This window comes from Diabrotica virgifera, chromosome 7 (assembly GCF_917563875.1).
Source record: "Diabrotica virgifera virgifera chromosome 7, PGI_DIABVI_V3a".
NCBI lineage: Eukaryota > Metazoa > Arthropoda > Insecta > Coleoptera > Chrysomelidae > Diabrotica > Diabrotica virgifera.
The window spans coordinates 115,825,180-115,838,375 of NC_065449.1; the positions used below are offsets into that span (position 1 = coordinate 115,825,180).

General features: G+C 32.9%; 1 protein-coding gene across 12 annotated transcripts in view; it reads left to right on the forward strand.

Annotated features, from left to right (window-relative positions):
• The window catches only part of LOC114328625 (uncharacterized), an 895,031-nt gene that overhangs the window by 436,476 nt on the left and 445,359 nt on the right, over positions 1–13,196 (forward strand). The window lies entirely within an intron of this gene.

The following is a 13,196-nucleotide window of genomic DNA, read 5'->3' on the forward strand; positions in this document are numbered from 1 at the left end:
TTTATTCCGGTCCCTACATTTCCTATATAAGTGATGGTAAAAAGTAGTAAATAATTCGAATTATATTTTGGATAATTCGAACTCTTCTACTATTTTTTCTGAATATCTTAGAATCTTTAGTCATTACTGAGAAGTTAAATTCTAAAAAGCAGCTAAAAATTTCGGATCACTTACGAAAAAAATTAAGTCGGTCTTTTTTATAACTTGCAAATGTTTTAATTGGTATTTTTGGCCGAATTTTGTTGGCCCATTTTTTTAGGTTGACAAAACTCGGGCAAGAATAGGAACAAAAACATCACCAGCGATAAAAATGATCAATTACTGTTTTTTGCTGATCAACTACTGATATCTATCATTATTTGCAGATGTTTTTGTAGGTAATCCTTGTTTTTGTAGATTTATTGTTTAATTCGAATTTTTGGATAATTCGAATTTTTTTAACGGTCCCCTGAGATTCGAATTATCCAAGTGTCACTGTATAGCTTCAGATGTGGAGTTCGAGTGTTATGTTTTCGTGTGAATAGAATACATTTAGTTTTTTAGGATGGGATTAGTTTTAATGAACTTACGTTTTCGAGAATGGTGATTTTTACCATGTGATTACAGGAAAGCTTTTTGATAAATGGTAGACAATGAACACGACAAACAAGGTATTCTTGCTATAGAGATCGCCAACGTCCAGGAAACTGACTAACACACTTGAAAAAAGACGAAGAAGGACCTAGTTATTAATTTTAAATACGACCAATATTTAATTTCTTCTTCATCTTTCTGTGTAGACATGACTCTGTCTGTTTTTCAATGTGCCTCCATTAAGTTGTCATTCCATCTTTTTCGTGGTCTTCCCACTGATCGTCTTCCTATTGGGGAACCGTCCCTCGCCTACCTTACTACCTATTTGTTGTCATTCGGCTTATGTGGTCGTTCCATTCTACTCTTCTGTTTTTTTTTTTCCAGCCATTAATGTTGTCCACTTTGCATCTCCGTCGTATATCTGCACTTCCAGCTGTATCCAAAAGCTCATAGTGTCAAGTGTCTTACCATCGACTTTTCGAGGGGTCTTCATCTCTGATGTTTCTAATTTTTTTTGTCCTCTCTGTGTCAGATCGTGTTTCTGCCTCGTGTGTTATTATTGGTCTGATGACTTTTTTGTAAATTATGTCTTTCATTTCTTCCGATATTTTTGTTTCACCATATTGTTTCATTCAGGCAACCTGCGGCTTGTTTTCTATATTCATTTGATCTTCCACTTCTGTTTCGAGCTCTCCGTAGCTAGATAGTGTGATGCGTAAGTTAAAGAGAAAAATTCCTTATTAATAGTTTTTAAAAATTTTCATATCACTACCGGTCAAGGTTTACTTTTATTTATTTTTAATGCTTAACAGACCTTATTTGCCATGGCTAAACCATTAAGTAAATCATTACATATTTTATACACATTAAACATTTAGGTGGATTATCTGCTGAAATGATGTCTTATTCCCTTCATGCTTTTGTTCTTTTCTTAACTCTTGAGTACTTTGCAAGAAATGTTAATATGAATTATTTTTATCTCATCATTTCCATATAATATTGAAACTGTAACGTACATTTTTCTGCTAGCACATTAATTTTAGCTTTCGAACACTTTATAAAATATTTCTACGCTTTTTATTCCTATTATTTTAATTAAGTGTTAAAGTTAAAATATTATGTGTGTTTCTTATTTGGTTGTCTCTGTAAAGATACAAACCCTGCCTTTACTTTACCACAGAATAAATAACAACATTGTTATTGTGGTTATTTATTCTGTGACTTTACTAACCCTTACTGTACTTTAACTGAGAAATAAATGAATACAATGCGCTTTGTTATTAAAAACTACAATATAAGAAATAAGTAACATTTCTTTAACTGTATATACTTTCAAGAACAGGTTTTTCACTTATAGAATAAAAAAACTACCAGTAGACTAAGGTGTGTTAACTAAATACTGAATAATTAAATAGTATTAAGTAATACCACTATTAAATTAAACGTATACAGTTTTAGGGCCATAAACCCACTTATACATTAAAAAGATATGGGAGAGAGTACTAATTAATAGATGAATAAGTACATAAACAAACCAAAATATCTGAAAATGAGTTTGGATTTACGCAACTTTATTTAACAACTGTTGCAATTTTTATTATGTAGTAGAAAAATATACGAATAAGTGTAGGGTGGCGTAATAACTATTCTACAACTATATATCACAAGTAACGAAAAACTTAGCACATGCATTAACTACTATCCTCAATGTTGTTCTGAAGCTATTTTCTTGTGGCATTTTTATAATAAAGTATATTCAAATGGGAAATAAGCCACAATTTTACCTAAAAATGATTTTATTAACGTTTCGACGCCCAAGTCAGGTGTCGTTGTCAAAATACAAAATAATACTAAATAAATAAAAATGTTGTTGCTTAGTAAAAAATTCTTCTAATAATTTATTTAATCTGACTCATTTATATCGGCAATTCAGACACGTATTATACATTTTAAAGTAGACGACTTTAAAATGATATTGCCAATATTGATGAGTTGCGTTCCTGGGACGACTTTACTAAAAGATAGTTCATTCGATTACATGAAATCAATCCCAACTCAAGAATATCCGCCACAAAAAATCATAGCATGTGATCTGTCTTTAAAAAGACAACCAAATGCAACGGTGGTACTGAAATTCTCGCGTTAGAGATTCCATAGTAAATCACGAGGGAAAACCAGGAAAAACCTCGTGATACTATCCCGACGTCGTAAGTTATTGGGGTTTACATTTAGTTTACTCTCAAAACTAATACAAAATTCTGACTTGATATTTTAAATTTTAAATATGTACTAACTCGATATGTTACTGATTTACTAATTGCGGTATTTTCTTTCTATTGACTTCCTCCTTTATGTTTTTTATTATATGGTTTTCCCTCGTGATTTACTATGGAATCTCTAACGCGAGAATTTCAGTACCACCGTTACATTTGGTTGTCTTTTTAAAGACAGATCACATGCTATGATTTTTTGTGGCGGATATTCTTGAGTTGGGATTGATTTCATGTAATCGAATGAACTATCTTTTAGTAAAGTCGTCCCAGGAACGCAACTCATCAATATTGGCAATATCATTTTAAAGTCGTCTACTTTAAAATGTATAATACGTGTCTGAATTGCCGATATAAATGAGTCAGATTAAATAAATTATTAGAAGAATTTTTTGCTAAGCAACAACATTTTTATTTATTTAGTATTATTTTGTATTTTGACAACGACACCCGACTTGGGCGTCGAAACGTTAATAAAATCATTTTTAGGTAAAATTGTGGCTTATTTCCCATTTGAATATACTTGATTACTATCCTCAATATCCTCATATGCAAAATGGATATGCAAATATGGATTGAATATTTATAGTAGTAATAATAATGGAGCATCGTAATGGTTTTTTTTCTATGAAAAACGTTGACCTGTGTCCGATGACTTTTACCATAATATAATATAATTTATAATACATATAAAGCTATTTAAAGGCGGAGACAGATATCCGCGCCGCGAACTCCGCGCCGTGTGAGCGCCGCGCGTTCGCGGCGCGGTTATTGTTCGTTAAAATTTTTCATTTTGACGATCCAGAGGAAACTTACGAACGTTTAGTAATTGTAGATAATCACTCTATCCTGTACTTCTACTACATCTTATTTTGGTATTGTTCTGAAACTATTTTCTTGTGTCATCTTATGCAATTTACTATTTTATGTGGAATAAGCCACAGTTTGGGAACATTTCGGGAACTACCTTTTTCGCTTCCCGGCAACACAAAAATATAATGGTAGGGGAGCCCAAGCGGGGATTTTTGCAGTTACTCGAGTGCGTCAGATTATCATATGGGGAGAAACGTGGTACTCTGCAGATGTACCTCCACCATATATTGGCTCTTAACACAGGGGAGTTCGTTCAGGGGCGCCCGAAAAAAAAATCTATCCTTAAAAATACTCGAAATTGTCAGATTAAGATAAGGTAAGTTAAGTACATGCAAAAGAGTCTATATTTCAAAAATATGACGATTTGAGGTACAGAAATGGGTGAGTCAAAAAGTTTCACAAAAAAAGCGGATATTTCGCGAAATGAACGTCAGATTGAAAAACTAAAAACTACGTGTTCAATATTTTTCAAAAATCTATCGAAAATTACCAAACTTGACCCCCCACGGAGAGGGGTGGGGGGTAAATTTAAAATTTTAAATACAAATCCCGCGATCTTTCCCAAAATAAACATCATATCGAAAAACTGCAAAATACACTTTATCAATATTTTTGAAAATCTATCGAATGGTTCCAAACACGACCCCCCACGGAGGTGAGGTGGGGGGTTACTTTAAAATCTTAAATGGTAGCCCCCGTTTCTTATTGCAGATTTGGATTGTTTGTATAAAAATAAACAACTTTTATTCGAAACATTTTTTTTGAAAATGTATAAACATTCTCAATTTCTTTGCAAAACGAAAACGCAGCAGCTGCATAATACTCTGGTTAAAGCGGAGAGTGCAGGAAGAGTCTATACCGGTTTCGGAGATCTTTTTCCCCTCATCAGTAAACCCATATCCTCTTCTCTCCGCTTTAACCATTTACCATAGCTTAGGGCCTTCCCGAATTGCAAAGAAAGAAATGTCACGGATGAACTAGGGCCATCTACCGGGCCATTTTTTTTTGAATTATGGATAGATGCCGCTATAATCGGAAAAAAGGTTGTTGGAAATGGAAAATTAAATTAAAAAATAGGAAGTCCCCACTAAAATGGAAAATTTTACTTAACTTTTTTTGGTTTTAGGCCCTAATAATCACAACCCAATAGGTCCCCAAAGCGCTCGAGTGACTGCACATTTAGCATACTTTGCTCCCCTACCATAATATATCTGCTTGTTCCTACAACCAGAAACAAAATTAGAGAACTGTAGGTACTTCCAAGTCATGCGTTACCTTTTTCGTTTTCCGGTGACACAATTGTAATGTATCTGCTTGTTTCAACTGCGTAGCTTCACTAGAGACGAAATTAGAAAACTATAGGTTCTTCCAAGCCCTGTGTTATTTTTTTCGCTTTCCGGTGACCCAGTTATAATATATCTGCTTGTTCCAACTCAGTTGCTTCACCAAAAGCGAAGTTAGGAAACTATAGGCTCTTCAAAGTTGTGCGTTACCTTTTTCGCTTTCCGACGACACAATTATAACATATCTACTTGTTCCAACTCCGTTGCTTCACCAGAAGCGAAGTTAGGAAACTATAGGCTCTTCCAAGTTGTGCGTTACCTTTTTCGTTTTCCGGTGACTCAATTATAATATATCTGCTTGTTCCAACTCCGTTGCTTTACCAGAAGCGAAGTTAGAAAACTATTGGTTCTTCCAAGTTGTGCGTTACCTTTTTCGTTTTCCGGTGGCCCAATTATAATATATCTGCTTGTTCCAACTCCGTTGCTTCACCAGAAGCGAAGTTAGGAAACTAGAGGCTCTTCCAAGTTGTGCGTTACCTTTTTCGTTTTCCGGTGACCCAATTATAATATATCTGCTTGTTCCAACTCCGTTGCTTCACCACAAGCGAAGTTAGGAAACTAACTCTTCCAAGTTGTGCGTTACCTTTTTCGTTTTCCGGTGACCCAATTATAATATATCTGCTTGTTCCAACTCCGTTGCTTCACCAGAAGCGAAGTTAGGAAACTATAGGCTCTGCCAAGTTGTGCCTTACCTTTTTCGCTTTCCGGTGACACAATTATAATAATATATCCGCTTGTTTCAACTGCGTTGCTTCACCAGACACGAAGTTAGAAAACTATAGGTTCTCCAAGTCGTGCGTTACCTATTTCGCTTTCCGGTGACATATAATATACCGGGTGGTGAATTGGAAAGCGGGCCATAGGAAACTCAATGTAAAATTCTAAGCTGTTAAATTCCTGCTTCCCTAATTATTTTACATCAAAAGTCATCAGAAACTATTTGTAGAGAATTGAATTCTCTATTGAAAACAACTGTTAATATTGTTCTATGAACAATAATTATTCAAAATTTTGTAAAAATATAATACAATTTTCAGAGTAATACGCCAAAGCTAGGCCACACACAATACAATAATGTGTATAAGATTGCATTTGTTGACAATGAATTTATTATATTAACAATTAGAACTGTCAATTTTTTTAATTATTTTATCATTTTTTGTTTAAAACACAATAAAGTTGATAAGATACCCTTAGTTAAGGAGAAAATATTAATAATAAAGATATTTTCTTCAGTCAATAATGTGCTCACTGTCAGTTAAATAGTAACGTGTGGCCTAACATACCCACACATACCTACTGCGGTAAATACATTATATTTTTCAAAATTTTGGAATGTGTTTAAATCGTAGAACAATTGTAACTTCTGTTTTTAATACAGATTTCAATCCTCTACAAATAACTTCTCATGACTTTTGATGTAACATAATTAGGGAAGCAGGAATTCAACAGTTTAGAATTTTACATTGAGTTTCCTATGGCCCGTTTTCCGATTCACCACCCGGTATATCTGCTTATGAATGTTTTTTTGATATTGATAACTATTTCCGAAGTGAAAGTCGAAAGGTCAAGTAAACTTGATTTCAAACTCGAATTGTGGCTTATGCCCAAATAAAATAGTAAACCCTTTTTTTTATACATGTTATTTTTAGTACAACAATGAACTAACATTTTTTAAAAAGGTCCGCATGTAAATTTTTTTATTTCAGCTTCTATTTCCGTTCATCGGATTTAAGTTGTTTCTTTAAATTAAATGGTTCTTTATTGAGGATCCCACAATAATGATTTTCCACGGTAAACATCAATAAGTTAGATATTTCCTTCCGACAGTTTCGACCATTCCATTACTAACAAAACCAACAAACCACTCGCAAACCCGTCCAAATACGTATTGCGAACCATCAAAGCGTTTGTTGAAAACCCGACAGAATTTAGATCGTGGTGCGCCGTGTGCGTGCCGTGTGTGCGTCACTTGAAAACACGTATTCTTGTTCTCATGATCATTTTTCAGTGCGTCATTAATTATGACGTCATATACTGTATTGGCTGTGTCGATACTTATTTCATGTAATTATTGACGAATCTGACAGATGCCACAATCGTACTTAGCCATAGGTGAAAAGCTTGTGGAATTAGTAATTTAGTAGATTTGATTTTTACACAATATGTTAACATGTAGGTATTTTTTATAAAGGGGAATAGAATTAAAAAGTAAACAATATTGTTAATTAAATTTATAAATATGGAAACATTAAAAAATGACACAAAACTATCCATAAACTGTGTTTTTATCTTCTTCTGTAGGTGCTGTCTCCACTTCAAAAGTTAGCAATCATCAGAGAGATCTTTATTTCTGAAACAGCGGCTCTAAATAATTCATTGTTATTATATCCAAACCAGTTCCTAAGGTCCTTCAGCCATGAGTTATGTCTCCTTACTATGGATCTTTTTCTTGCATAATGACCTGGAGTATTAGATATACATCTCTCATCACATGTCCCATATATCTCAGTTTTCTTCTTATTTGTTAGTTCTCGTTCCTTATGCGTAAATCTCATTACCTCCACGTTGGCTATTCTATATACTCATGAGATATTTAGCACTCTTCGGTACATCTCGAATGTCTCTAGTCTCCTCACGTCAATGACTAACTTTTAACGAACTAAATTCTAAACCAAAACACAAAATAATGCACAAAGACGTTGTGAAACACAAGTGAAGTCGAATTCGAAATTTCAAAATGACGGGTACACAAAATACTGACCTGAATAATAACCGTCACTTGACTTTTTGACACTTCTAAAAAATGACCAAAATGGACGAAGTTTTCGTCAAATGTTCGTAATACGTGTATTTGATTGGCTAGAAAAAACGCGCATTCTAAATATCAACGAATCAAGCGTAGGTTAGGAATAGACATCTTATGTATATAATCATTGTAATGCTGCATTATTTTTGTGTTTAATCACGGAGCTACCGCTTTTTCCGTCTCATCTAACTTAATGCATTAGAGAGAAATCGAAAAACTGTGACGCACTGAAAAATGATCATGAGAACAAGAATACTAATCTGACGAATACGCTGCGCGCGAGCGGCTCGCACACCGAGCAGAGCGCATATGTATATCCGCCTTAACACTTTCTTTATTTAGTTAAAGTGCAGTATGTATTAGGATAGATATACGATAGCGCTTCTCCTTCTTCAAGTCTTTTACCGAGATCAATCATCTTTGCCTTTCGAAACAACTCGGAAGTTTTTCGGAAGACTAGTCGAATGTCAATTTCTCTAATTATTTTGATTTAGAGCAACAAGTGACTAATTTTGTTAAACATGTAACAAAAAATGGCTAGGACTACTTATTAGTTTTCAAGAAAAAATAAGTAACTTTTATAATAAAATATGTGCATATACAGTGAGCACGTAAAGGTTGGAATAAATTCATTTTCTCGAGAATGGACGAAACAGGTCAATTTCTATTTTTAAATTTCGACTTTTTGGCATATTTGGTAAAGCTCCAACGCTGAGTAGATGAGTTGTGAATTATTTAAAATTCTCTCATCTTAATTTCCTCGGCACCCTGTATGATTTATAAATATTGAAAATCTAAGGAGGTGTAACCAAAGAAAGTATTCCACCAGTTGTCAATTTGGTGGTACGGAGGCGATATTTATTGTCGTTTTCTGCGCTACTTCGATTGATAACTTAGTTTGTTTTTCGGTAGATGCCCCTAGTTCATCCATGACATTTCTTTCTTTGCAATTCGGGAAGGCCCAAGCTGTGGTAAATGGTTAAAGCGGAGAGAAGAGGATATGGGTTTACTGATGAGGGGAAAAAGATCTCCGAAACCGGTATAGACTCTTCCTGCACTCTCCGCTTTAACCAGAGTATTATGCAGCTGCTGCATTTTCGTTTTGCAAAGAAATTGAGAATGTTTATATATTTTTACAAAATATTTAAACCGTAGGTCTGTATGGGTCTGCTCCTTCTTTTATTTTATTATATACGCGTAGAAACAATATTTGAATATTTCTAATAATATACACTTAAGAAATACACCATACATTGTTTTATTTACAGTCGGAAAAATGAAAGATTACCCATGAGCGATCACATCAATCACTTATTTTCTATTTGCTGTCTTTTTCTATAAATAACAAACGTTTGTTATAGAAAAAGACAGCAAATACAAAATAAGTGATTGATGTGATCGTTCATAGGTAATCTTTCATTTTTCCGACTGTAGGTAATTTGTATGTATAAGTAGAATCTTCTTATAAAGCACACTTGACCGGATTACACTGCGATCGAACGAAGGTGATATTTTTTTTTTTGATAAATTGGTATCACTTTTTTGACAGTTGCGGTGTTGACACTTCGTCCGATTTGTTTTTATTATTTATTAATATTATATTAAGTATTTTTTTTTATTATATTTATTGTTTTTTTTATTACTTTAACTTGAGAATATTGCTTAATTCTTGTTTTTTATTTATGTTTTTATTGATTTACGTTGAATATTGATTTGTTTTGTTATGTAATCCACTTCTGCAATAAGTATGTGAATTTGATTTAAAATTAATTCATACATTTTTTGGTAATTTGGCAACAATGTCAACATTTATCTCTGACGTAGATAATGACGTGCATCCGGATTTATCCTGTACGCACCATACGTCTACTTATATAATTATATAAAAAATAGTATATAATATAATATTATTACGTATGTTCACTACATTTGTTTCTAATAGCCACCAATGATCGGTTATTACAATATCTCGGTTATAGGAATACCTATTTTTGCTTGGTGCGAAGGCAATTTCGCAATCAAATATTGAATATCGTTCGCAATCAAACGGAATAATATTGTTTAAATATCACAACTGTTATAATATGTAATAATAGCGTAACGGATATTTTGCATGGATGAGTAGCTTTTTTGTAACCATCACTTGAGTTTCCTTGACTTCTTCGGCTTACACCTGGGTCGTCACACTTGAAAACACATGCATTACCCTTATTAGACCATCAATTAGTAAATGACTCAACTCTTCTTGACAAAATCCGTTTTCCATTGAAACCGACTACCGGCGCACCGCGCGCAGGGTATCAACTAAACAAGATTGTGTTCGAATTATTCGATTTTCTTTTGTTTTGTTTTTGTTGCGTTTTGTCCTCTTAATTGAAGTTTACGGTCTTGAATACAGTTGCGGTACCTTTTTCGGATGATTGTAGTAGTGAGATAGGTTAGGATTTTATGTGATAAATTTTTGCATTTGCGGTTGTTACTTAAAAACAATGAAGTTCGGTGAGCTTAGTCATTGTTCTGATATTTAGATTATTATTTGTCAATGGTATATATATATATATATATATATATATATATATATATATATATATATATATATATATATATATATCTATATATATATATAAGATTATTTGTCAATGGTAATTAGCTTTTGGTTTAAAAACGTTATTAGTATTAGATTGATAAATCATTTTTTTGTCTTATTGGGGCTTATGAAAAAAAAAATAGAATTTTGGAAATAATTATTGTATTTTGATCAGCTGCGGCTCCTGGTCATAAAAGTAAAATCTATTTTAGAATTTAATAGCTATTTGTATAACAAGGGAGGAAAGTGCTACTTTTCCTCCCAAAAATGAAGTTTGAAAACTAATCAGTCAAGGGAGGAAAACGCACTTTACTTCCATGTTATACATATCATTTTTTCACCTTCCTCAAATCACAAGTCATTTTTTTATTTTTAAATAATTTATTTACCTATGTAACTAACTAACACAATTTACTAGAAAACTAAAACTAACAGCAGAACTGCAAACTGTCAAATATAAGTCAAATTATTAATGTTAACATTGTTAAATCAAAATAACAATTTACTGTGTTTTCCATTCTGTAAAATACAGGGTGTTCTATAAATAAACGTTAAAATGTATAGATACTTACGTAATAGATAATAGAATTTTGTATAGGGCGTCAATAAGTTATTTCATTAACGACATACCATGACGTCACTTTTACTTTTACTCCCTAGGGAGGAAAAGTACTTTTAGTCCCTAGGGAGGAAAAGTACGACTTTGCTCCCTACAATCAGGTCCAGAAAAGTATACTTTCGGTAGAGGTAGGTGGAAAAAAATTTTGTATACCAGGTCATAATATGATTATGCACATTATGCATATTATGCGGGCTTTACACCAATCAGTAGGCACTATTTCATTTTCCCATACTAGCACTATTAGTTGATAAATCCTTCTCTGCAGTTGAACTCCACCAAACTTGATTACCTGCCTTTCAACTAACTCATCTTCTCCAACTTCCCAGTTTTCTACTGCTTCGCGCTCCACCACACCATTTAATAACTCTTCGAAATGTTTGTTCCACTCAGTTAATATTTCTACCGGATCGCCAACTATTAGATTTCCATCTTTGTCTTTCATATAACTACAGTGTCTGTGGTAACCTTTTTCCATCTTCTTAACTTCTTGATAGAACGACTTCAGATCTTTGGTTTTGAACTTTTCTTTGATCTCTTTTAATTTCTACTCATTGTGTAAATCTTTTTGAAGTTATACTTCTTTAGGTGCGATTGGGAGTGAATTTTTATTATTCTGCGCGCATGCGCACACAGACAGTATGGCGTTTGTTACTAAATGTTTCAAGTTATGTATGTATTAGTACAAAAAAGGTGTGGAAAGAATACAGTGATGAGCGCGCTAATAACCGGCAAAATAGCTCAAAAGATGGAAAACATAATACATTGCGAATCAAAAAGGGATGAAACTAGTGGAGGTGGAAATTATCGTTATAAACGTCTAAAATAACTTTACATTACATAGCTTCCCACCTTTAGATGTATCATTGGAGTATGACAACTGATACTGTGACAGTAGAATTTTATAAAATACTCATGTCACAGACTTCTAAAGGTGGGAAACTATATAACGTAATGTTACTTAATACGTTTATAACGATAATTTTCACATCCACTAGTTTCCTTTTTGTTTCGCAATGTATTATGTTTTCCATCTTTTGAGCTATTTTGCCGGTTATTAGCGTGCTCATCACTGTATATTAGTGTTTTTAGTAAATATATTTATTATAATTTTTGTATGTCTAACTCGGGAATAAGATAATAAGTAATATTTAAAGTATTTTTATACTTCACTTGGTCTATTTGACACTATGTCTGAGAAATTTTGTAGTCCGCACGCTCACAAACAAAAGGAGTATAGCTCAGTGGTAGAGCCTTCGACTGGAGATCAAGAGGTACTCGGTTCGAATCCGGGTGTTTTCTATTTTTTTTAATTTTGGTATTGTTTTAATAAAAATTTTTGGAAAGTACTAAGTAAAAATTAGTTTAATCTTTAAATAAAATATAAATAAACTGTTCGAAAGTATATGTATTTCGTTGAAATCATATAATAGAAGTATAACTTCTTACGTGCGTACAAAGTACACACACATTCTTTTTTTTTTTCTACACAGAGCTTTCAGTGTCCCTTGAATTATTCTATATTCTTGTTTTTTTTTTAATCTCTATTATCTGTCAATAATTGTTGTCTGGTCTTCTTGTTTTTTTTTGCTATCACCTGATATTCTGCGTCAAACCAATCTTTGTTTGGAAGACTTCTCTTGAAGTCACCCTTAACTATTTTCCGTTAGCTTCTCATACGGCAGATATAATTTGTTTCCTGGCTTTCTCTCTTTGTAAATTGTGGTCACACTGTTGGAGAATTTTATTCATTCTTCATACATCTATTTTACTTCTTCTTCCTTAAATTTTTAAATATTGTTTTGATTTTGTTGTGTGTAATTGAAGTTTGCGGTCTTAAATACCGTTGCGGTAGTTGCGAACTTTTTTGTAGATGTTAGACTTTAATTAATTAAAAAATCAATGGGAAAATCCCAATAGTTGGCTGTATACCATAGTTTAAAAAACCAATACAGAAGTAAAAACTTCGAGATGTATTCTGGTATACAATCGTTTATTTAAAACTATAAAATGTCATGGATTGTAAAACGTTTTCGTTCTATACAGAACATCTTCAGTGCCTAGAATGAAGTATTTCCACGTTAGTTTAAAGCAAAAGGTTAAAATTGTGACTGTTAAAATG